The 21,878-nt window shown below is 37.4% G+C and overlaps 1 long non-coding RNA gene across 1 annotated transcript in view; it reads left to right on the top strand.

Annotated features, from left to right (window-relative positions):
• Positions 1–2,592: 2,592 nt before the first annotated feature.
• Positions 2,593–21,878, top strand: part of LOC132015192 (uncharacterized) — a 500,917-nt gene continuing 481,631 nt past the window's right edge. The window contains exon 1 of the long non-coding RNA XR_009403579.1: positions 2,593–2,668. This is a non-coding gene — a long non-coding RNA (uncharacterized LOC132015192). The remainder of the gene's footprint in view (positions 2,669–21,878) is intronic.

The following is a 21,878-nucleotide window of genomic DNA, read 5'->3' as shown; positions in this document are numbered from 1 at the left end:
AAAAGCTTTAGGTAGAACTCAGTTGTCCACAGTTGAGATTAGTTATCTCTTGGTATTAGATATGGGTCCCATCTTTATCTCAAGTTTCATCATGCAGTGGACATCCCTTTTCCCTCCAGAGTTTCTGAAATGCCCAATCTACTTGGTCTTCTTAAAGAAATGTGTATCTCTGTCTATTCAGTGAGGAAGTCATTGGAAGATCATGATGGTTGCACCGTCATAGCTCCTGTCTCTCTCACCCATGGCTGTCTTGCCCCAATGGGATCTGGATGATGGAGGAATCTACATATGCTTGAACCTCCACTTTTTTTTTTTTTAAAGATTTTATTTATTTATTTGACAGAGATCACAAGCAGGCAGAGAGGCAGGCAGAGAGAGAGGAGGAAGCAGGCTCCCTGCTGAGCAGAGAGCCCGATGCGGGGCTCGATCCCAGGACCCTGGGATCATGACCTGAGCCGAAGGCAGCGGCTTAACCCACTGAGTCACCCAGGCGCCCCAAACCTCCACTTCTTAATATTATCCATTGCTATTCTTAAAACTGGCTCTCTGTGATACCTTCCACCACTAGCAAGTCAAATATGCTTCTTTTGCTTTGTTTTCCTCACCTCCAGAATATGGATGAACCACATACCATTGTTGTAAAGATGCTCATGGATGAGATTCATAAATTTACTGCTGACACATCAGGAGAGCTGAATGAATGACACTATCACTGTAATAACAACCTAGGAAGCAAATGGGAGTGGTAGGAATTTGGAAGCCCAGAGGAGAGGCCCTACAGGACTGACATGTATGCTTTGAAAGGGGGTGCTTCAGGATGTCTGTAGAGTCTAGAAAGAAACCAGCCCTTTGGGGAGGGGATGCTGGTACTAGTATCCAAGAGAGGTAGGCAGGACTAGTTCCACAACAGCTGGGAAATGTTAACTCTAGTAACTGTGTGCTGTTGTGGGGTGCTGGAGTTATGGGGTGGGCTGTCATTGTTGAGGTGGAACTGGGGACAGGACAGGGCAAACATGGCTCTGCATTTTGGCCTCAGCCCTGCCTTCTCCTGTCACACCCTCTCAGGAGAAGGAGGCAGTAAGGGAGTAGGATGTGCTTTGTGGGGTCGAGCCCAGCATCACAAGGAAAGGTGCACGCAGTGTGTCTGCAGCAGAAAAGTTTTGGATCAGTCAGCACATTCTGTATTAAACTTGGCCTGCATGGAGAACAGCATTTTCGGTGTTACCCCCAGCTGAGTTTTAGAAACTCTCATTAAGATAGATTGTGCTCAGCAGGTAAAAGTGTTTCAGCATTTAGCAGTTATCTGCCATGAGACATGGGAGTTCTTGTACCTGCAAACTTCTCAGTCCCCGGATCAGCAGAGGGCTCTGTTGTAATTGCAGCGTTATCTTTAGGAAGGAGTTGACTCCATCTTGTTGGTTAAATGCTCTAGTGACACCTATGATGCCATAAAACCTTTCAAGTTAGTTATCCCATGCGATGATATCAAAATTTTCTTTTGGGGTATGGGGAGGACAAAACTAATACATTGAAGGGGTAGCACAGAAAAACTAAACGTTTATTTCTCCAAGTAAGGACACTGAAAAGCCCACAAACCCACTTTTCCATTATAATTATCCTCACATTAAAAAAAATACTTTTTTGCACCAAAAAAGTTGGAAAGTCATAATCTAAGAAGGAAAGGGAACTCTTTCAAGTGAAAATATTTAGCTTAGTAACTCATTACTTAGAAATTCATCTGACCATCTTTATTTTCACTGTGTCTCCTCATATGGAAATTCCACCAGTAAGCATCAGCAGTATATGGACCAGCACTAGACAACGGCCATGTTACAACAAAAGCTTAATATTTTTCTGCCAAAACACACACCAGATTTCACTCTTCCGAAAGTGTTCCTGGAACACCTTGAAATCCATATTTTTTTCTACAAGAAAGTCTCTGGGAGGAGAAGTAAATGAAGCTAATTATGGAATTTAAGTCTTCAAGGTTTTTTAGATAATAGCATGAAATATTTCTAATTCATTAGCAGAATTTCTTGCTATATTAGTTGAGCTTTTTATGTTGTTTTCAATTGCAAGTAACAGAAACACAACTCAAGCTGGCTCATGTGAATAAAACAGCAGTAGGGATGGTTCAGGTATGGCTAAAAACAACAATTCAAACTGTATCATCTCTACATGATCTCTGTATTTGTCATTAGATTCTGGGTGATTCTGGGTGTGATGGTTAATTTTGTGTGTCAACTTAACTAGGGCCAGGTGTACCTAGACATTTGGCCCAACATTATTTAGAACGTTTCTATGAGGATGTTTTTGGATGAGTTTAATATTTAAGTTGATAGGCTGAATAAAGCAGATTGTATTTCCTAATCTGGTAGGCTTTATCCAGTCAGCTGAAGGCTGGAATAAGGAAAAGAAAAATGTCTGAGCAAGAGGAATTCGTGCTGCTCACTGCCTTTGCACTGGGATGTTAATTTTTTCCTTCCTTTGGTCTCAAACTGAAACATGAGCTCTTCCTGGGTCTTAAGTCTGCTGAACTTTGGCCCAGAACCACACTAGCTCTCTTGGTTCTTAAACCCCAGTTACAGATGGGAATTATACCACCAGTGTTGTTGGGTCTCCGGCTTGCTGACTGCAGATCTGGGGATTTGTCAGCCTCCAATGCCTTGTGAGTTTTCTTATAATCTCTGTCTCTCTCCTCTCTCTCTCTTTAAACAGTTGACTTGACAACTCAAGTTGGTACTGTGCAGGTCCACTTACATGCAGATTTTTCACAGTACTATAAATACATTTTCTCTTCCTTATAATTCTGTTAATAACATTGTCTTTTCTCTAACTTAATTGGAAGAGTACAGTATACAATATACAAAATAACCTCATAGGTTATCTGTTAGCCTTCAGATTAACAGTAGGCTGTTAGTAATTGAGATTTGGAGGAGTCAGGGTTCTACAAGGATTTTTGACTGTGCGGGGGTCAGAAACTCCATCCCCTGTATTGTTTGCAGGTCAGCTGTGTGTGTGTGTGTGTGCGTGTGTGTACACACACAGTATTTATACATTATACTCTCTATTGGTTCCAGTTCTCTGGAAAATAATGATTAATACATGGTGACTTGATTTTCAGGGAGTGGGGAGGCTCTTCCCGTGTTATGTGGCAACAGTGGATTTTGATCTCTATAGGCTTACATTCTACCATATGACAATCTAGTAGGAAGGGTGACACTTGCCTGAACATCTTTCCTTACATGGGTGACCCCCAGTTCAGGTTGGACTCAGATAATCATATGTGTTGTTTAACCAGTTACTGTGTGTATGGACAAGAAATGTGCTCCATCACCCATAGATCAGTTGTCAGCTTCTGGGCCTGGAGGATGGACTCAACTTGCTAGAACCACTGGGGAATAGGAGTAGTGGCTTCTTGAAGGATCGTTGGAATGTTGTTGTCAGCTGCTTCAACAATAATGAACATACCCCTTGCAACACTGTTTAAAACTAACCATTATTTGCTGATTATTAGATCAATACTATTGGCCCCCATGATATGGGACCATTCTCTGTTATAGATATTTATACATATATTTCTTTTTTAACCCCTAAAGCAAAGCACTTGGTCATTGGCTTTCTCTTTTGTCTTAGGGTTTCCCCCTCCTTTTTTTTTTCCCCCTTATAAATAATCACGAGGTTCACTTAGAGTCTTGAAATAAAGAATCTAGCATTTTTGTTTCATTACACAAAGTCAGATTGCTGGGAAGACTTCATAGTTTTTACATAGATCCCATAGGGCTACATTTTCTGTGCCAGAATTCATGACCAAGTAGCACCTGATGAGTACAGGTGCATTTGTGGAAACAAGGCAAGGAACTTGAAAATCAAAGCTGCCCTGAAAACCTAGAATGAGTCATTTAAGTGCTCAGGTGAAAAAGAGGAGTTGATAGAAATCCTACTCAAATATCTACCTTATCTGTGGGGTAATTCCCCAAGTAGTCATGCCAACTGCACACTACTTTGGCAGTGGTTAGAGCAGGGCTCCTAAAAAAGTTACAAGCAAAACAAATCCGATTTAGCATAAAGTCTTCAGGGTTCATTCATGGGCTGACTAGTTGAATCTTGCGTGGTTGAAGTATAGTTGACAATGTCACCTTAGCTCCAGACATACAGCCTAGTGATTCCAGAATTCTACCTATTATGAAATGCTCACCATGGTAAATGTAGTTACCATCTCCCAGCAAGTTATTATAATATTTTTTATTGTATTCCTTGTGCTGTGTTTTTCATCCCTGTGACTTATTTTATTTTGTTTTTTTTTACAACTAGAAGTCTGTACCTCTTAATCCCTTTCATCTATTTTTTTCATCTCTCCACACTGCCCACCTTGTGACGACCACCATTCTGTCTTCTGTTTGTATGAGTTTGTTTCCATTTGTTTGTTCATTTTTTAGAGTCCACATATAAGTAAAATCATATGATGTTTATTTTTCTTTGCCTGACTTATTTCACTTAGCTTAATATTCTTTAGGTCCATTTGTGTTGCCACAAATTGCAAGACTTCATTCCTTATGGCTAAGTAATATTCCATTATGTGGTATGTATGTAAGTGTGTGTATATATATATATATATATGTATATACACACACATATATACACACACATATACATACATCTATATACACATACACACATGTGTTTATATATGCATACTACATCATGCATATATATACATATTATATATACATACACATTATGTGTGTGTGTGTGTGTATATATGTATGCATGTGTGTGTGTGTGTGTGTATACACAGGTAGCACCTGATGACCAAGTAGCACCTGATGAGTACAGGTGCATTTGTGGAAACACATGTGTTTATATATACATACTACATCATGCATATATATACACACACACACGCACACACACACATGCACACACACCACATCTTTATTCATCTGTGGATGGACCCTTGGGGCACTTCCATATCTTGATTGTTGTAAATAAAGCTGCAGTAAATATACAGGTGCAATAAATGTCTTTTTGAATTAGTGTTTTCATTTTAAATAAATACCCAGTATTAGAATCATTAGATCACATGATATATCTGTTTTCAAATTCTGAGAACTCTCCACTCTGTTTTCCACAGTGACTGTACCAGTTTGCATTCCCTCCAACAAGGCATGAAGGTTCCTTTTTCTCCACATCCTTGCCAACACTTGTTATTTCTTGATTTCTTGATTTTAGCCATTCTGACAGGTGTGAGATGGTATCTAATTGTGGTTCTTATTTGTATTTCGCTGATGCTGAGTGATGTTGAGCATCTTTTCATTTGTCTGTTGGCTATCTGGATGTCTTTGGAAAAATCTCTATTAAATCTCCTGCCCATTTTTAATCGGATTATTTAGGGTTTTTTTGGTGTTGAACTATATGACTTCTTTAAATATTTTGGATATATCATTTATCAGATATATCATTTGCAAATATTTTCTACTATTTCATAAGTTGCCTTTTGGTCCTGTTGATGGCTTCTTTCATAATGTGAAAGCTTCTTAGTTGGATGTAGTCCCAACAATTCATTTTTACTTTTGTTTCCTTCACGTGAGGTGACAGACCCTGAAGACCTTTTAAGGCGGATGTCTGAGAGATGACTACCTATGTTTCTTCTAGCAATTTTGTGGTTTCAGGTCTTAAATTTAGTCTTTAATCCATTTAAGTTTATTTTTTGCATGATGTGAGAAAGTGGTCCACTTTCCTTCTTCTGCATGTGGCTGTCCAGTTTTTCTAGCATCATTTGTTGAAGACACTGTCCTTCCCCATTGTGTATTCTTGCCTCCTTTGTCATAGACTGATGGACCATTAAAGTGTGGGTTTATTTCTGGACTCTCCAGTCTGTTCCATTGGTTTTTGCATCTGTGGTTCCAGTACCATGCTGTATTAATCACTATAGCTTTGTAGATTTCTTTCTGTTTAAACACTGAATAATATTCTACTGTATTTATTCAACATATACTACATATATATGAGAAAGTGTATTTGGTGGATATAGAGTTTTAATTTGGGAAGAAGAGAGATGGATGTGGTAACAGTTGCATGATAATATGGCTATACTCAATGCCATGAAACAATATGCTAAACAATGTCTAAAATAGCAAATTTTATGTAATATGTATTCATCACCATAAAAATACTCAAAAATGTCATGTTTTAAATTATATTGTAGAATTGATAGTCCTTTAACACTTTAACAAATAAAATCTTTTTTTTAGGGGCGCCTGGGTGGCTCAGTGGTTTGGGCTGCTGCCTTCGGCTCCGGTCATGATCTCAGGGTCCTGGGATCGAGCCCCGCATCGGGCTCTCTGCTCCGCAGGAAGCCTGCTTCCCTCTCTCTCTCTCTTTCTGCCTGCCTCTCTGCCTACTTGTGATCTCTGTCTGTCAAATAAATAAATAAAATCTTTAAAAAAAAATCTTTTTTTTTAACTTGTCCAAAGAATTTTAAATATAGTAGAGTTGTAATAATTTCTAGAAGGTACCATATATTAAGTTACCTTGTAAGGCTTTGTTTTTAAAAAATATTTCAAGGTGATATATGAAGCATAGTACTTGTATCTCCACCATGACAACTAACAGATAAATAAGACATTATCTGAAAATAAGATATCTTATAAGGAATTTTACACTCCAGGACCTGCATTCTGTTATATTCAGCTGTTTGGGCGAAAAATAAGTGTGCTAAAATGAATTAGGTGTCCTGTAAAATTTATCAGTATCTCCACGTAGTAATCATCAATTTTAAGGAAAATGGAAACATTTGACATGTAAGTTTGATATCTTATCAAATCAATGGGTACCTTCAAATAAATGTTAGACGCTTAAGAGAGGTTACCTTGTAATTCTACCTCATTGGAATGCTAATTACAAACCAAATATAGCATTTCTAGAAGATAACACAACAGATCAGGGTAAATGCTAGGTAATTGTGCTCCCCAATTGTGGGAGTGGATGATGGGAAATATTTGCCCTTTCTACCTCTTTTATTCTAGAACCCCTAACAATAGATAAAAGGGTTTTAAAGGTAATTTTAATTAGAATGAAAACTTGATGGTTTTATGGATTTTAGGTTATTTTGAGAATTCAAAGATCAAAAGAAATGCTCTGTATCTTGACAATGTCAGTATCTTAGTGTGGTATTGTGCTATCCGTGTGCATGAGATGACCATTGGGGAAACTGAGTCATACGTGTACTGCATCCTCTTCATTGTTTCATGTAACTGTATATGACTCTAGAGTTACTTCAAAACATTAGTTTTAAAAATTAGAATTACATAAGCAACTGTGGTGAAGTCCAAGGTCATCTACAGCAAATCAACCTAATGTGAAACTTGCAGTGTAATTATTAAGGAGCCTTTCATTCTCCCAAAACTATAGAGCAATCGATAACAAAATCAGTCAGATCTAGATTTCTTTGCCTCTCTTCCTTCCTCAAGTGTTGGGGAGTGCAATTTAGAGTAAAATAAGTGGTTTATAGAAGAAATAAAGACATAAGAATTCCAAAGTTATTACATGTTACTTTATAGAGTTGTTTTCTACTGATTTTTAAGGAAAAACATTCTCTTCTCCTCTTACTTACCTGATCAGGAGGAGGGTGTCAAATGGTAGTGCTGGTGTCTTAATATAATGTCTTTTTGCAAAGGAAGGTTTCAAAGCTACATAACTACATGCTAATCTGGTCTCTAGAAGGAGTTATTCCTTTCACTTAACTAATGGCTTTCACTTGGTGGAAGAAGAGATGGACATTCCAGAGGGATGGCTTTAAGCATCTCTGGTGACCAAGGAATTGCAGGTGTAAATAGAAATTTAGACAACTAGATTCTGGATTTCTAAGAACAATATTTTTTGCATTTCCTTCTCAAAGGTCACCATGACACACTATGTTTTTTCAAGTTAGTCCTGTCCATCTCCCACCACTATCCCTACAAGAGCATCTTCATAAATTAATCCATATTTAAGGCTGATAAAGATTTGTATTGGTAAAACCTAGCTAATCCAATCAAAAGGCTTTTTTAAAAAAATACTTTTTCTTAACTGGCAAATACATATGGCTTATAGAAACACCAAGAGATGACTTTTTTTTTTTAAAAGATTTTATTTATTTATTTGACAGACAGATCACAAGTAGGCAGAGAAGCAGGCAGAGAGAGAGAGAGAGGGAAGCAGGCTCCCCGCCTAGCAGAGAGCCCAATGCGGGGCCTGATCCCAGGTATCATGACCTGAGCTGAAGGCAGAGGCTTTAACCCACTGAGCCACCCAGGTGCCCCAAGAGGTGACTTTCAATGGAGTACTTTTATTTTAATACTCTTAATAGTATGTGATTTAATTGTATTTAACCCAGATTTTATAATTAGAGATTGGGTATCCACTGGCTCTCTTTCATTAGAATCATTGCAATTTGTGTGTCTTGTCACCAGGAGGCTATTATTGAGAATTTGTAAGGGTATGAAGGCCCTTGAAGACATTAAACATAACGAAGGAAGAAGTAATCTGAGAGCTATTTTGGAAGAAGAAATAAGACTCAATTTTAACTAAGAGAGTGGCCCTGGGGCCACTGAGCTCAGGTCAGGGGCCCATTAAAAAGATAAGGGAATGGTTTTAAGCCTCAGGAAAAAGTCTATTTAGAGGAAAAGATGAATTACATTGCAACATGTTGATTTTGAGGCAACAGTATGTAGCCTACTCTGGGAACTAGAGTGTGGAGGATACATCACTGGAAGGAAGACATCGCTGAGTGTCAGAAGCAAATATACCAATCCAGGAACAAAGCAGAGGGGAGGGACAGGAAGAAGGAAAAAGATGCCATGGAGCATCAAGATGAGTTTCAAAATGTGCAGTCCTCCAAACCTAGAAAGAAGGAGATTGAGATTCCCTGAGGATTGGGCATTAACGTCTAGGGCTACAGACAAAATGCAGATCTCAATAAAGACAATTTTTCTTTTCTTTGTGTGATAGGCCATAACTCTTAATTAAGAAGGAATTCATGTCTATGCAGTCCAGCCAGCATGTGCACTGCCGATTTCCAAAGAGCATGACTGATGAAGAAAAGTGAGATAGGAAATGCAATTTCAAGGATTATTTCAAATGGAAAGTCAGACCTATTATTATCTAATAAAAAAATAAGGAGAGAGCAAATATCATATTCTGTGAAAGTCATGATTATTTCTAGAATCCATTTTCTCATACAGAAATGTGAAATTTGGTCATTTTTATTTGTAACAATTTACTTTCTATTGGGTGTAGGTTCTGTTTCAAGCTATCATGCTGCATTTCTCTACCCTGCATTTACAAAATAAGGTCAAGGAAGGTTCTCTTGCTCCATGCCTTGCTCAGGCGACTTGGTGACTGCTAGACAGAGCAGTGTGAGGGAAACTGAGTTAAGCAGAGGTAGTATGGGCTTTTAGAACATGTTTAACCTGTGTTGGATTAAATGTGGATTTGTAAAGATGGTGAGACAAAGGCTCTGGGGAAGCAGGAATGGAGAGTAAGATGGGTTTTTCGTCTTCTAAACCCCATCAGGACATCTTATCCTCACTACTGTTGTCAGTTGCTTAACCTATTTGTCTTGTGTTACTAGGATTTTTTTCTCATGCATGTGTCTTATTTCTCTGTCACAATAGTGACATAGCTGAGAACAAGCCTGCCTTGGAATCGGGGCTTTGAGACAAGCATGGAGGCAACGTGCAGCAGGGACTCCGGGTTTACCTACCATGCCCCCTAGCTTTCTAGCTCTGTGAGTGGGGGGCAACTTTATTTGCTGGTGCAAATATTTAAATGCTGGTGCCTCATTTGCTTTAGATGTGAGAACTGGTGATAAGCACTCCTCTCTGGAGCATGACTTTCAGCAGCTTGTACACAGTGGGAGTCACGTAGATATCATTTATGCTCATACCTAGTGTGTTCCCAGTTTGAGAGAAAAGAATGATAAAGAGAGAAACGATCAGTTATTGAAACTAATGGGACATTATAATTTAATGGTTTTTTAAAAGATTTTATTTATTTATTTGACAGAGAGAAATCACAAGTAGGCAGAAAGGAAGGCAGAGAGAAAGAGGAGGAAGCAGGCTCCCTGCCAAGCAGAGAGCCCGATGCGGGACTTGATCCCAGGACCCTGAGATCATGACCTGAGCTGAAGGCAGAAGCTTTAACCCACTGAGCCACCCAGGTGCCCTAATCACAGCTTTATAATAGAGCTTGAAGTCTTGAATTGTGATGCTACCAGCTTTACTTTTCTTTTTTAGGATTAGTTTAGCTATTCAGGGTCTTTGTAGTTCCATACAAATTTTAGGATTGTTTTTTCTAGCTCTATGAAAAATGCTGGTGGTATGTTGCTAGGGGATGCATTAACTATATAGAATGCTTTGGGTAGAATAGACATTTTGATAATATTTATTCTTCCAAACAATGAACAAGGGCTCCCCCCCCCATTTATTTGTGTCCTCTTCAGTTTCTTTGTTCTGTATTTTTCAGAGTATAGATCTTCTTTCTCTTTGGCTGGGTTTATTCCTAGGTTTCTTATTATTTTGGGTGAAGTTATAAATGAATTTGTTTCCTTACTTTCTCTTTCTTCTACTTCGTTGTTGGTGTATAGAAATGCAACAGGCTTCTGTGTATTGCATCTTTATCCTGTGACTTTTCTGATTTCATATATCAGTTCTAACAATTTTTTAGTAGAATCTTTTGGGTTTTCTACATAAGGTGTCATATTGTCTGCAAATAGTCAAATTTCACTTCTTCTTCGCTGAATTGGATGCCTTTCACTTCTTTTTGTTGTCTGACTGCTGAAGCTAAGACTTCCAGGGCTATGTTACATATCTGATGAGGGATTAGTATCCAAGATCTATAGAGAAACTCTCAAATTCAACACCCAAAAAATAAACAATTCAGTTAAAGAATGGGCAGAAGACAGGGTGCCTGGGTCGCTTAGTCAGTTAAGCATCTGCCTTTGGCTCAGGTAATGATCCTGAAGTCCCAGGATCAAACTCCACATTGAGCTCTTTGCTCATTGGTAAATCTGCTTCTCCCTCTCCCTCTGCCCCTCCCCCTGCTCTTTTTTTCTCTCTCTCTCTTGCTTACTCTCAAATAAATAAATAAAATCTTAAAAAAAGAAATGGGCAGAAGACATACATAGACATTTTTCCAAAGAAGACATTCAGTTGGCAAGCAGATATATGAAAAGATGCTCAACATAGTTCATCATCAGGGAAATGCATATTAAAACCATAGTAAGAGACCACCTCACACCTGTAAGAATGGCTAAAATTAACAAATCAGGGAACAACAGGTGTAGGCAAGGATGGAGAGTAAGGGGAACCCTTCACATTGGTGGGAATGCAAACTGATGCAGCTTCTCTGGAAAGCAGTATGGTGGTTCCTCAGAAATGTAAAAATAGAGCTACCATATAACCCAGCAGATGAATAGATAAAGATGTGGGTTGTGTGTATACACACACACACACACACTCTCTCTCTCTCTCACACACACGCATACATACATATGCATATATACATACATATGCACACAGTGGAATATTACTCAGTCATCAAAAAGAATGAAATCTTGCCATTTGCAATGATGTGGATGGAGTTAGAGAGTATTGTGCTAAGCAAAATAAGTCAGAGAAAGACAAATGCAATGTTATTTCACTCATATGTGGAATTTAGGAAACAAAATGGGTGAACATATGGGAAAGGGGAAAAAAAAAAAGAAGAGATAGAAACAAAGCATTAGACACTCCAAATGCTAGGGAACAAACTGAGTGCTGATGGAGGAAGGTAGGTGGGGATGGGCTGGATGGGTGGTGAGCACTAAGGAGGGCATGTGTTGTGATGAGAACTGGGTGTTTTATGTTAGTGATGAATCATTGAATTCTACTGAAACAATATTACACTATATGTTAATTAACTAGAATTTATTTTTTAAAGATGTATTTATTTGAGAGAGAGAGAGAGCATGAGTTTGGGAGGGTGTATTGGAGGAAGATCTTTGAGATCTTCTTTGAGAACAGAGCCTGACACGGGGCTCAATCTCATGACCCTGAGATAATAACGTGAGCCTAAATCAAGAGTCTAATACTTAACCTACTGAGCCACTCCAGCACCCCTTAACTAACTAGAATTTAAGTAAAAGATTGGAAAAAAAATCAAAACAAAACAAAACTCATGTATCAAGTTGCAATACTACTTTCAGTGTGTTCACGTTAGCCTCAAGGACATATGCAATAGAGTGAGGGAGAAGCGGAAAACAAGCTGCTTGGGTTTCCACATAGAGAGATGACTATTTAATGATTATTTCATGAGTCTGCACAACAAATATCTCAAGTACTGAATGCATAAAAAAATTATGAAACACCCATAAGTGGAAAAAAATGTCATTCTTCATAGCTGAAGTGTACAACTTAGCCTATGGGAATTTAATTTCTTGGATTGGTGATTTGAATTTAAATTAAGCCATTTACCTTTCTGCTTTTACTTCTGTAAGAAAGAAATGATGGGGGATACCAAAACAGTTACTGTCCATAGAGCAGGCCGTGAGCCTCATATGCATGCATCATGCAATGATGTAAAAAATTAGGTTTATTAATGAGAATTATATCTATGAGCTTTCTTCTTTAATTTTCACATAATTATATATTTATTCTCTGCATAAGTATAGCTAGACATATGAATTTTGGAAATGTTTCCCAAAAAAGTGTTTATGATACCGAACAGGGCTTTAAATCTAAGTACAATGAATGTAAATGAGCATATTGTGTTACAGTTTCATGTAACAGTTGTTTTTCTAGATTCTATATCCTGCTCTTTTTTCAGTACTGACTGTAAGTGAGTATTGATCATCTCCCACATTAACACAAGGCGCTCTAGAATTTCCAACATAATCAGGAGGGAAAAGAGATCCCGCATGACCCGTCAGTCGAAGGAGGGCAACCTGCTCAGGGTGAGGACAACTTTCCTGAAGCAGCAAATACGTCTGTCAGAATTCATTCCAAATATTCCAAAGCAACATTTACTCTACCTTTTAAAAATGTATCTTGGAGTTATCAAAAGAATGCGGTTATTTTGAGAGGATGGAGCATGAATCCTTGCAGGCATATTTTATGTTTTCTCATCTGTATTCTTCTACAGCATAATACAAATAATATGTGTGTATTGGTACATAAAACATATTGTATTCTTCTAGAGAGAGGAGGGGAAGGAGAGGTGGGGAGTGGTCTCTTATCTATGAAATGCAGAATTGATTTTATTTGCATTTTACCAAGAGAAAATTGACTAGTGGGAAAAAAAAAAGCGATGTACACTTTAATATGCAGGTCAGGAAATCCCCGATATCAAGATTAATTACGGGCTACAGTGAAATTCCTCTGGGTTCATCTTTGAAACTCCCACACTTCCGTCCTAGAACATTGGGAGGGAAGCCTGATCAAAGTTGGGAAGGGCATTAAAGAAATAATTGACCCAGAAAACAGCACAGGCTACCATGATACATTACAAATCGGTTTCCCAGACATTTAATATCCAATCAGCGAGGACTCACTCCTTTGTTCCTGAGTGACTGTACCGTATCTTCCAGACCAGTGTGGGTCTGTTCTTTTTCCTGCCAATCTCTTTCTCTTATAAATAGTAGTATAATAGAGGTCAGCTGATAAAAAGTCCTCCATGAAACTCCCCAGTGGATTTGGTTATGGAAGAGACACATGGAGGGTTCAAACATCTAGTCCCCTCTTTGAAGGAATAAGGATTTAAACCTAGGTGTGCTGAGACAGGTGAACTAGCTAATGAAGTGAGGTGCTGGCTCCACATTTTTTTTCCTCATCTCTCAGATATTGAAATGAATACCCACAGGCAAGGATAATTAAAGGAGAGAAAAACAGTCCCTTTATCCTATTAAGATATTCTTTCTTTACACGTGACCGTTGCATAGCCAGGCATTTCTTGAAAAGATTAACATAATTTAAAGTAAAGTCTATTCTAATTAACTGTTTTCTTTCCAGTATCCCCAAACCCTTGGGATTTGCCGTGGTTTGCTGTCTTGTTTAAACACAGTATCATGCTATGAGAGGCTGAGAACAAGGCAGTGGCGGGAACTGTATGTGTCCCATGAAAATTGTTTTAAAAAATTGTGATGAAATGTGCAGGTGTTTATCTTTGGCTTGACAGTACTTTCCTGATGTTTGCTGGGATTTCAAACCAGTGTAAGAAATGAGCTTGCATTAAAGTAGGTGTCCCTTCTTCAGGGATTATGTGACAGTAATTAGCCATCTGATCCAATCTTTATTGTTGCAAACATCCTGTAATGGGAGCATCATTCCCATTTCAAAAGGGATTAAAGTAAGCCTACAAGAGATTAAATAGCCTGAGTAAACCATACTTCAGGTAAGTGGGAGGGCAGAGATTTGAATCTAGATCTGATATCCAACTAGTGCTCCTTTATTCAGGTCGTTTAGTTTGTCAATAAAACATTCCTTAGGCAATCAAGTGTAAATATCACCTAAAATGATAACGGGATGCTAGAGGAGAGGTAAAAAGAAAAATATGTTAACATACTTGGAAACTTACATTCATTAGAAATACCAATGTAGCTAATAAACCCAGGGAGATAAGTGATGTCTACGTGAATAGATGTATCTGTGTCTTTACTTGAAAGGTGCAGATGGAAAAGTGGACAATCGTGAGAATGAGCCCGTGACAGTGCTTTGAACTAGAACTAACAGGGTATGTTAAAAATAGTAGAAGTTTAGTCTTAAATTATAATAATAAAGACAACATATTCCATAATGAATGGAAAATTATAGTCTCTAACCAGAGAGGTCCAATACAAGACTGGTTCAAAACAACAGCAAAATATATTAATATCTGTTATGTCCACCTGTTAATTATTATAAATCTAGCCCCAAATGTGAAAATAATATTATTTCATTTTGCTAAACAAACAAAGAACCTGTATTTTTTTCTGAAGGAGGAATATTTTTCTAGATATCTGTCAAAATAGGTTTATCAAATGCTCTATTCAATGCAACAGGTTGCATCAGCTCTTCATTTCTATCAAAATGTCAAAAATAATGGTAGAATTTAGTTTGATTTTATAAGTGGGTCAACTGTCTTATAGAGTAAGGCCTGTTATATCTATCATATCAAATCTTGAGGCACTAAAACAGTTTCATCAAGCATCTCATTGGCCTCACTGATGGATGATAAATTATTTTTCTCTTATTATTTCTGAAATTATCCAAATATGCAGGTATTTCCTAACATCTCAAATGTATAATATTTTATTGTTATACAGATGATATCCTAAACATCCTTTCATGATATATAATTAAAGAACATATGGGGAATTATCAAGTTATTAAAATTGGTCTTTCTCTGATTAATTTATATTCACTTTTGTCTAAATGTAATTGGAAATTGATTTCTAAATGCTTTAGGTGTCATTTACCTTGATCTATAGCTCCTGTCTCTTATGATCTCTATTTGCCAGGTTTTGTGCAAACTGCTTTAAGAAATTTTTATTGAATCATGACTTTCATATAATAAGATGATCACCTTTCCCCAACAATTTGTTTCATTTTTCATGTATATAACCCTGGACAATCTATCTTGTATGTGTTAACCCTCATAACACTACTCACATCAAATTATCAAATGTTCTATGACCCCAGAAGTTTCCCTTATAACTTCAGAGCTAATATCCCACCGATATGTAACATCACACTGATTATCATTGTAGATTGGTCTTCCCATTTCTTCAGTTTCTACAGATGGACTCATGCAGTTTGGACTATCTTGTATCTGGCTGCTTTTGTTCAACCTAAAGGCTATGAGATTCATTCCTGTTTTGTATATCAGAAGTTCCTTCATTTCACTAATGTTTGGACAGACCACATTTGTTTCCTTTGATCTTAGTTATGAATATTTAGATACTGTCCTGTTTGGCATGTGATGACTAAAGCTGCTGGAACATTGTTTGGATGGCTGTGGGCACTCCTTCCTCCTGCGTGTCTGCGTACTGTGGACTGAGTTTGCCAGGTCATCAGACAGATGTGTATTTACCTTTTCTCAGAGTGTTTGTGTTTGAACAAGTGGGAACTCCAGTCCCCAAAGCATGGGACTTGAGCTGATCCACAATCAGAACAACACTTAATTTCGACAGTTGATACACACAATTTTATTTCAGTAAGAGTGCCTCAGAAGTGTTATAATCCTCATTTTTCAAAGAAGAATCTGATGCTGTGAGAGATGAAGAGAATAAGATATAGAACCAAGACTGAATATGGGTTTATGGGACAAGGAAATTTCAACACTAACAGAGCTTCTTCTTATTTCAGAGCAAAACCAAGTTCTGGAGAGTAGAAATGCCCTCTCTACCATCCCACACAGCACACCATAAAATAGTTGTACTAATTTGCTTCTCTTTAATACCATGCTAGCAATGTAGATTTGTCTTCCTGTTTCTTCTTCTTTAGTCACAAGCAAGCTATGTCATGATCTTTTTGCAATAAAAAATGGTGATAGTTACTTATGTGAATAGCAAATGATTCAAGAAAGAAGAGAGAGTTCTTTTTTAGCAAATTGCTAAGCAGCACCTTAAAACATATCTTTACATATATGTGATCTTAAATAATAGGATCTCCAACTTTAAATTGTAAGGGTTCAAAAATAGATGAAAATTCCTATTGTCATGTTTTAAGATTTAAAAAAAAAAGATACATTTTGCTCAATCTAGGAAAATAACTAGTAAATTTGCAAAGCAATGGGTAAGATGCTGTCTTTCATAGTTAGCTAGCTAATTTGGCCAATATCTGTAATCTCTTGTGAAGCAGAAAGGTTTGGTATGCCCCGTTGCCTTCCATGCTTATCCTGTATAAACTCCTATCCAGCAGGAGAGATAGCTAGGATATTCAAGTCATTTGTAGATGGTCCTCTGATGACAAAAACTATTGGTAAACAATAGCGAGTTGTAAATAGTACATGACATATTTAAAGTTAAGCTGTAACCAGGAAACACATGAATGGCTCATGGAATTATGGCCCTGCTCATCGAGCGGTCCTCTGCTATCATCGACGTGACCATTGATGCTGGAACCAAGAGCTGCCCCTTCAGTGGTTCTTTTAGTGGCATCAGATCAATATCCACATCCTAATAGTCTCTTTACAGGAGACAGCCTACATGAAGCAATGATATAAGAGGTTTCTTTAATATGAATAACCATTTTTCTCAAGATTTTTTTCTTCTCTTTAGAATTCTTGATTATGAGGAAATGTTCTTCCTGAATCCCATGTAACTCTTTCTGTAGCACTGGCCAAGTTGAAAGTCCTTCTGGAAACTAGTGGTTGAATGTATTATGGTGTAATAATACATAGGGAATAGAGATATTGAAATAATGAGAATTTAGTATTTTTTTGATATAAGAAGATATATAGGAAATGCTATTGAATTTTTTAAGAAAGTGGAAATATCAACATTAAAGGACTTTGAGTTTGTTAAAACAGATACCATAAAAAAAAAAAAAACAGATACCATAAAGCTTTGGAAATTGTCTTATGGTGACTAAAATAATGGGGGAAATGATTATTTGAGATTAGCTGTGCAAAATGAGAAAATGTTTATGGGCTACTTAAGCACATTAATGACAATAGTTCTTTAACTTCAGTAGAGAGGCAACAAGGGTCTTCTCAATGACATAGTATATTTAAAGTGAGTATGATTGTTTCCATTTCTTTACCAAAATGCATTCACCACTCTTAAGCTTTTATTTTGAAATTTGGTGTCAGAGAAAGAAGCTAATGATCAAAATGGAAATACACTAAAGAATCATATTTAAGAAAGATGATCATTTCCGTAACTGTTAACATTTGTTGCATTCATTGTCCGTAGCAGCTGTCTTTTTTTTCTTTTTAGTTCAAGAGAGGGGAAAAAAAAAATCATCTGTGACCTGAACACTATCAAAAACTACATGGTAGGCATTTCCCTTCTCAGAAAAACCTCCGCATGGTAATTCAGTTTGCAAGTATAGGATTTATTCTTGACTGTTTCCTTTTTCTCATACCTATCCATGAGCAAACCCTACTGGCTTCACCTCACATTACATCCCTAATCCAGCCCGTGTCCCACCGCTCCTCCTCTGCCCCCTGCACCTGACCATCACCACCTGTTGCCCAGACACTGGATGCCCCTGCTTTTGCCCACTTGCCGAATTTGTTGACTGCAACCCTCAGACTAACATGCAGTGTGAGTCATATCATGTGACCCTCCACCCTCAAATGCTCATTCTAAAATCTCAAAAACCCCTTGAACCTGAAGCTGCCTGTTTGTTTCTGGAAAGGGGAAGACAGTTTAGACTTTGTGGTCCACACACAGTCTCTGCTCCATGTTCTTTTTCTTTGTTTTTGATTTTTTTTTTTAATTAACAAACATTTTAAATGTAAAGAGGGGCTCCTGGGTGGATCAGTTGGTTAAGTATCTGACTTCAGCTCCGGTCAGGATCTCAGGGTCCTGAGATCGAGTCCCCCAGCAGGCTCCTTGTTCTGCAGGGGTCTCCTTCTCCCTCACACTCTCCCTCTGTGCACACTAGCTCTCTCAGTCAAATAAATAAAATCTTAATAAATGTAAAACAGAAAACGTTGCTGGCTCTTAGGCTAGGCATAGCAGTTGGTGAGCTGCCTCTGACCCCACGGCTGCACATGCTGTTAAAAGGTCTTGCGTGGTCCCGTCCAGCCGGGCACCGCTGTGGTTCTCCATCCTTCTCTGCCCTCGAATTATATCATCCTCTCACCGTACCTTGATCAAACAGAACTTTCATTTCCATGAAGGCTTTGCTTTTAATTATTTCCTGTGACTGTAGCTTTCCATCTACAGATACTCACATGGCCAACACTTGTGTGTTTTTGGAGTTTGAGTGAAATGCAGCTCCCAAGAGTGCCTGCCTTCTGCCCTCTATCTGAGACAGCTCTCAGTGGTTGCCTGTTAACTTGCCCTCATCTCTGTCTCTTCGAAGCTTTTCAGGATGTATTGTCTGCTTCCTACTTGATCTCCTCTGTCTCTGTCACACCTCACTAGGTTGTAAGACCTCTGTTTGTATGGACTTCGACTGACATGTCCTTTACTTGTTAAAAAAAGAGAAAGTGGCATACTAGCTTCTCAATAATTATTAATCAAATATAGGAAAAATATCATGTATTCATCTATTAATGTCAAAAGTGATTATGATTTAGTAATTATAACTTTAATGCTGACATTATTTTAATGACTCTATACCAGAAGGTAGCCTTGATTAATTTAAACATCACAACAAAGTTCTGGGCACAAAGGAATCCTAATGACCAGTGGCGACATGCTGTGATGTCAGCACCTTAACTGAATTTTTCAGAAAAAAAAAAAAAAAAAGGAATGTATGTGTATAAGCATATTCAGAAAAGAAAAATGACAAAATATTAAAAGTTGATAGTTCTTGGTGATGACATGTAGGTACACTTATAGGATGACTCTTCTGTGGCTATAGTGTTTCTGAAGGTGCTCTGTCAGCTGCCAGTCTGCAGCTGAGAGACTGAGTTAAGATGATCCCGTAATAGAAGTTGTCCCAAGAGGGCACGGCCAAGAATGCAACTTCTCTGTATTTACCAACTGGATTTATTTTATCATTGTAAAATGTACTGTACTTATGAACTACACCTAGAAGTTTTGGACAATAAAACTCTAAAAAATGAACATGTACCCACAACCATGAAGCAAAGACAAAAAGCAATTCTCTTTGTGTTTTTCATCTAAATATAAAAACATAACAGAAGAACGATTCTTCATGCATTTTGAAGTACCTGAATCCACCCCTTAGTTCTATATCTTTCTAAAGTCATGTTTATGTTACATTTTTTAAATTTTAAAAAAATTTTTTAACATGTAATGTATTCTTTGTTGCAGGGGTACAGATCTGTGAATCATTAGTTTTACTAATACCCTCACCATAGCACATACCCTCCCTAATAACATATTTCTTCAACATTGTCTCAATTTTTAATTTATTTGCTAAAATAGCCTTCAGCCTTCAGTAGTATTCCATGCCTAGTGAATATGAAATTGTTGATGTCTTTGATGACTTTTCTCTGTAGGCTATTAATTTGTAATTGAGAAAATCCTTTCTTTACACATTCTAAGGTAAGCTCCAAATAAACTCCACTAATTGAAGAATAATCCCAACTTGTTTTTTTTTAAATATCAAAATGTGTCCATATTGCAATCCAAATAATCCTCCAGGCTCTGTCCTTTTCCTCCATGGAGAGGACTTCTTTATGAAAATAATTTTATGTAACAAATGTCAACATATGTTACCTCTTTTTGTGAATGTTTTGCCAAACGTAGAACCTGGGTGGAGGGGAACCAGGAACCTTATGAAGATCATCAGAAAGATTATTTCTATAAGGTATCCTAAAGAGCATTTATAGAATTCAAAATAAAATCTTATTCTTTCCCTATTCATTCTTTTAACTTGTTCAATCAAAACATACTTTTCTAGGGCCTTATTCATAAATCCTTTCTTCTTTGTAATCTTTATTGTCAATAACTATAATTTCTAAGAAGCTCCAAAAGTTGACTTATGTGTTGTTATACTCTCTGAAAGATTTTGATAAAGATTCCAAAGATCATTTTTTTGAACAAATGCAACCACATTTTAGAGTACGAGTTTCTAGAAAGATAAAATATTGTTTTAGGACATCTGTGTTATTTTACATAGCAATTCAGCAAAGGCTCAAACATTTCTTTTTTTTTTAAATTTTTTTTTTAATATTTTATTTATTTATCAGAGAGGGGGTGGGGAGAAAGCGAGCACAGGCAGACAGAATGGCAGGCAGAGGGAGAAGCAGGCTCCCCGCCGAGTAAGAAGCCCGATGTAGGACTCGATCCCAGGACGCTGGGATCATGACCTGTGCTGAAGGCAGCTGCTTAACCAACTGAGCCACCCAGGTGTCCCAAGGCTCAAACATTTCTAATCTCTGATTAATGAAGAGCAGCAAAAAAACAACATCCATACTGCTTACTGAGTAGACATTTGCCTCAAATATTTGTAGTTCAAAAAAAAAATTTGTAATTAATTATCTCTGCATATATATGCAAAATTTTAGGTTTAGATACCTTTTCTTCTAAGTGCACTTCTAATTTGTTGATTCTCAATTTATTACTTTAAAATTTTAATTCATATTATTATCACAATAACAAATTATTTTACCTTATATATTGAATTATTTGATTTTCTATTTGAATTAATAATGTTTGCTTTTTTCAAAATCCACAGAAGGAACTTCTAAAACATTCTCTTTGATTTGTATGAAATTGTATGAAAATAATCCACTCTTGAAATTAATTGGACTCATTTTCTATTTGACAAATCTGATAAAAGTGGCATCATTCGGTGATTTAGAAACTCTTATCTATTAATGGAACCAGTATCCACGGCTTTACTTTTGGTGTGCCTGTGATGCAGTCTTGAATTGCATTGTAACGCTGAGTCATATGATCTGAAGACAAGGTCATGCTTCCTGCATGGTGTGTAAATATACCTCCTGTGTCAAATCTTTGTCTCAGGGCACAATCCTGTTAATGAAGCTGTTTGCCTCTGTAATTCATGCTGTTGCTTCTCCTGCAATTCTGTCTGTTCATTCTGCTCTCCACATGGCCAGTGCTAAACATGGGAAAACCAACAATGAAGCATTGTGTGCAATTAATATCGATGTGCTTGAGAAATGGAAATTCAATATTTACCGTATCATTCTTTCTGCCTTTGGGGGGCATGGGCTGTTCATTGCTGCAGATGGGGTTTGTGGCTGAAAATGAAATAAGCACTAAAATACTA

Source organism: Mustela nigripes, chromosome 4, assembly GCF_022355385.1.
Source record: "Mustela nigripes isolate SB6536 chromosome 4, MUSNIG.SB6536, whole genome shotgun sequence".
Taxonomy (NCBI): Eukaryota; Metazoa; Chordata; class Mammalia; order Carnivora; family Mustelidae; genus Mustela; species Mustela nigripes.
Note: the sequence above shows the minus strand (reverse complement) of the source record. Positions and strands in the feature narration are given on the sequence as shown.